Here is a 4,614-nt window from a genome sequence, read left to right as displayed (position 1 = left end):
GTTTTTATTTTTAAGACGTTGTGTAAATTGTATACACACAACAGTTCTTCCAGCATAAAATGTGGTGTGATGACTTAAAAATTCAGTGCATGTGTGCTTTCACACGACACATATAACTCGAACTGTTGTACCATGACATTTGAGACCATGGTATCAATACAAACCGTCGTCTGAATTGTAGAAATTTTGTTTGATTGTACCCTAAAAACCTCATCAGATGACATATTTTCCTACTATTGTTGTACCGGCAAAATTCAGATTCTGGAAGCAAGAATGACCAAAAGAATAGTAATTAAATCATAATAGAAAGCTGTTATAATCCCATAGCAATCTAAATAGATCCGATGTATCCACAAAATAAGGGATCACATCTTTGAAACTCTTATAGCAAAATACATCCAGAAATGTGCCTAAAAATGTCACATAATCACATCTATAGGAGAACTGCAATTAAGGCCAACCCAAAAAAGACCAACTTCTAGCCTCAGTACAACTTCTAGCTAAACAAATCTCTCTATCACTTCAAAAGCTTTCGTCACTGCTCCATCTTCCACATGATTGTCCAGATTATAAGCAGCCTTCAAACCTGGATCATTGTTTTAAGAACAAAACCACCACGACAAACTTGGCCAGAAATGTGCTTTTTAAAGATAGGTTTCCACTTCTCCCTGCAGAACAAAACCACCACATCAAACTTCATGCCTCAAAAGGATACTGAATTGTCACATTTTCCTTTTACCACCAAGGTTCTCATAGCAATGTAGATTGCTGGAATTGTGCATCTATAGATTAAGAAACAGTTTGTGGTATGCACTGATCTACATAAAATTTTAACTTGTGATAATCCAAAAGACAGCAAAATAAACTAGTGCCAGCCTTCGCAGGACAACAATATGAAATCAACATTTGAATATCCGTAATATAGAGATATTAGCATCCAAATATACAAAAGACAGCAGAATAAACTAGTGCTAGCCTTCTGCACTTGAAAAGATGATTTCCAGAAAGGGAAAAGAACAAAGTAAAAGTCCATACAGTCTATTCTAAAAGGGAGATAGCAATTACTATTATGGTTCATGGCTTTATACATGCATTAGCTTTGTAATAGTCCATATACAGATACATGGACAGAGTTATGAATCTGCTTTATCATATGCAGACTTGCAGAGTGCATATGTATATTATCAAACTTAATTACAACTACCATTGCCATAAATAATTAATATATGCAGTGCACATGTATATTCTACATGCAGAGTGCACGTCACATTACCATGCAGATAGATCCGTAGATATATAACAATCAATTTCCCTGTAATTCCAAATTGGATGGAAAGGAATGGCTTAAAGAATAAAGATTAGTTGAAGCGCTGCCTCATCCAAACATCTCAAGTGACTTCCCCTCCATTGGAGGAGTCTTTTAACATTATTGTTGTTCATAGTGATGCTAGCTGATATTTTCCCGTGTAATATTAATAATTACACGGGAAAGTTGATCTTATAAAGTCAAATGCTTAATAGTCCATGAAGTAAGTGGCGGAGATGCCATACAAGCATGAATTACTACAAAAAAAAAAAAAAAGCAACAAACTCAATGCAAAATCTTAGATACTAGACATATATTTAGAAGGAACAATGCAAAGCATAACCACAAATAAATGAAGAGTTCATGGTCAGGGAAGGGCAAGGTCCTAATAATAGAGAGAACCTGCAAACACAAGCCAGAAGTTCGGCAATTCATCTACTCTGTAACATAGTTGTAAATTGTAACCATTACAAGTTTCATCTATTATATGAATACCTTGCCACCAAGTTCCACAGGTGGCACTGTTCGCATTGCTTCCATTTGGATCATCTTCTTCACCATCTTTCTTGAATTAAATCAATCAATTAGGATCATAGCATTCCTTCCACAGAGTAATGAGCACAATTAGTTTTATACAATTGTTGGTAAACAATGCTGACACTATTAGATCACAATATAGTATATATATTAATTATCACTCATCAAGACTCACCATAGGGTAGGATCCAGAGGCATGATGGGTACTTGGGGACTTAAATACCTTCAAACAAGCAAAAATTCCTCGAAGGCCATAGCTACAACCCAGTTGAAAGAATCACCAAGTGCATAGATTAAATACCAATCAACCAATAAACAATCAACAAAAGGAAGCTTAATAACAGAATAGCACCAGAATGATGAAGCTTATAGAAATCACAAACTTCCTGGAATGAGAATGTAATAAAATTTGTATACAATAGACATACCTTAAGTACCCTTTTTCCTCTAAAGCTCAGTTGCCCATCTTGAATCTCATGCTTCAGGACATTAACAAGATCAATAGAGCTATCGCAAGATTTCAGATACCTTGCATAGTAACTGAATCTCCAGTTTTGAGCTCAAATCGAGCAAGTTGATAATCCTTTTAGAGAGTAGAAACTAGAAAGAGATAAGAATAGTAGGAAATAGACATGAAGACAAATAATGAAAGCTTTGAGACAAATAGAGTGCCAAGTAATTTACAATCACCTTATGAGCTTTTCTCTGGGCCATTTTCACGAACACCTTTCGGTGCATTCTTCAAGTTTCTTCCCCACAGCCTCTAAGTCTTTCCTGACATCTGGCTTGTACTCAAGATTCAAATCCAACTCCGAAACTTTCAAAAAATTCAAAATCAAAGCCAAAAATGCACACACAAATCTGAAACAACCTGATCGGTTTCTTCCCATTAAACAGAGCATCAGGTCTCACAAAAAAAAGGTTTTTCCATGACTTAATGCAACCACCGAATATATACACATCTGCCTCTCTGCAACCCAACAAATTCAATTACCATTAGAATAAAAATCTCAACTTTTCATTCCCATATGCAAATTCAGCTACACATTCAATAACCAAGGAGGCTTACTATTTGATGTCAGTAAGCACTTCTGCAATCACGCCTAAAAGCCAAAATTGCGCAAAGTCTCCTGAACTCTTACCCAATTCCTGCAGATAAAAAATGTTAATCATATACCCAAAATCATTGACAGCCCGAAACCAAGCTCAAAATCCCCAAATTTTTACCCGAAATCAACACCCAAATTTTGACCCCAAATCAAACACCCAATCGAAGTTACCAGATCCGAGAGGACGAGAACTAACCAGATTCTAAGACAAATCGTGGATTATTCAGGGATTGGTACCAGAGAGATCTCAGAGGCGGTAGATTCGTGGTTTAGGGCTTCAGGGATGGGTACCAGAGAGATCTCGGAGGCGGTGGATTCGTGGTCAAGGGCTTCGGAGTCGGGGATTGGGAGTAGCAGTGGAGTTTTGGAAAGAGAGTGAATGCTACCACGAGAGTTGGGTATTGGTATTGGTACCAGAGAGTCGGGGTGGCTGTGGAGTGAGTCGGACAGCGAGAGAGTCGGAGTGAGTTGGAGAGAGAGTCGGGGTGAGTCGATCTGTGGGGTTTTGTGGAGTGAATGCCGTGTCGGGGTATAGGTGTGGACTGGTCTAAGCCAAGGCATTAGTTTTGGAAAGACTTTTTCTCTAGTGCTCTAATAATTTGGTCTGAATGGATATATGCTAGTGTAGTTGTCTAGCTAGCTAGGACACGGCCATTAATGTTGATTCACATATATGTACAAGGCATCAGACCATGGTTTTCACATATATGTTGTCTGAATGCCACTTTAAAATTTTCAGTTTTGCCGCCTCTTGTTGCCCAGTAAGAGGGAAATGGATTTGGGGGGGTGAATGGAGGGAAATGTTGGTGGACATGTTTTGCACTTGCAAATCTATGAATTCATACCACAGTTTTAAACAAACCGTCGTATCACCACTACATGCTGAGGAATACCAAATTGTGAGAAACTTGCCGCCTCTATAATAATTTAACCTCACACCATGCTTCCATTTATAAACGTCTTCTGAAGCAATACATAATTTCAGCATGAAAAACACCCGTTGGTTGAATTCATATTAGAAGACGGAAATTTTACAACCGTCGTTTCAATAATGAGAAATGATTCACACCACGGAAAACAGTGTAGCGTCGTATGAGAGATGTCGTGTGATTCATTTTCTGTAGTAGTGCTATTTCATAGATGACACATGGACTTTGCATAAAAGAATTATAAATTTATGTGTTATTCCAAACCACAAGGGAAAGACTGTCGGGAAATTGGTAGTCTTGCTTGATTAATTAGGGTATCGAGAGGGTTTTTAGCATTGTAGTTGATAATGTTTCGAGTAATCAAGTTGCACTTGATTACATGAAGGAGAAGATTGGAAATTGGAAGTGTTTAGTGCTAGGTGGGAGTTTTCTGCATGTTAGGTGTTGCTGCCATGGCTTGAATCTGATTGTGAGGGATGGGATGGAGGAGCTTGATTCCTCCATCGATGCAATTAGGAATGTCGTTAAGTTCATTAGAAGTTCACCTAATAGACTAGAAAAGTTTAGGAAGTGTGCTTCTAGAGAGAAGGTTGAACATAAGGGGGTGTAGTGTCTGTAGATGTCTGCACAAGGTGGAACTCCACCTATTTCATGCTTGACATTGTTGTTAAGTATAAGCAGACATTCTCTAGGCTTGAAGATGAGGATCAGCAGTATAAGAACTATTTCATGG

At 37.9% G+C, this 4,614-nt stretch overlaps 2 long non-coding RNA genes across 3 annotated transcripts; both read right to left on the bottom strand.

Annotated features, from left to right (window-relative positions):
• Positions 1-292: 292 nt before the first annotated feature.
• On the bottom strand, positions 293-2,116 carry LOC133713522 (uncharacterized). 2 transcript variants are annotated; one of them, XR_009848059.1, is made up of 3 exons: positions 2,019-2,116; positions 1,802-1,907; positions 293-668 (listed from the first exon to the last, which is right to left on the bottom strand). It is a non-coding gene; the product is annotated as an uncharacterized LOC133713522 (long non-coding RNA). The 2 variants fall into 2 exon arrangements; XR_009848058.1 differs by lacking the exon at positions 293-668 and adding an exon at positions 675-1,708.
• A 160-nt stretch (positions 2,117-2,276) lies between these two features.
• On the bottom strand, positions 2,277-3,535 carry LOC133715545 (uncharacterized). Its single transcript, XR_009849120.1, has 3 exons — positions 3,149-3,535; positions 2,913-2,992; positions 2,277-2,813 (listed from the first exon to the last, which is right to left on the bottom strand). It is a non-coding gene; the product is annotated as an uncharacterized LOC133715545 (long non-coding RNA).
• Positions 3,536-4,614: the final 1,079 nt, after the last annotated feature.

This window comes from Rosa rugosa, chromosome 6 (assembly GCF_958449725.1).
Source record: "Rosa rugosa chromosome 6, drRosRugo1.1, whole genome shotgun sequence".
Lineage (NCBI taxonomy): Eukaryota > Viridiplantae > Streptophyta > Magnoliopsida > Rosales > Rosaceae > Rosa > Rosa rugosa.
This window is presented reverse-complemented; position numbering and strand designations above follow the sequence as displayed.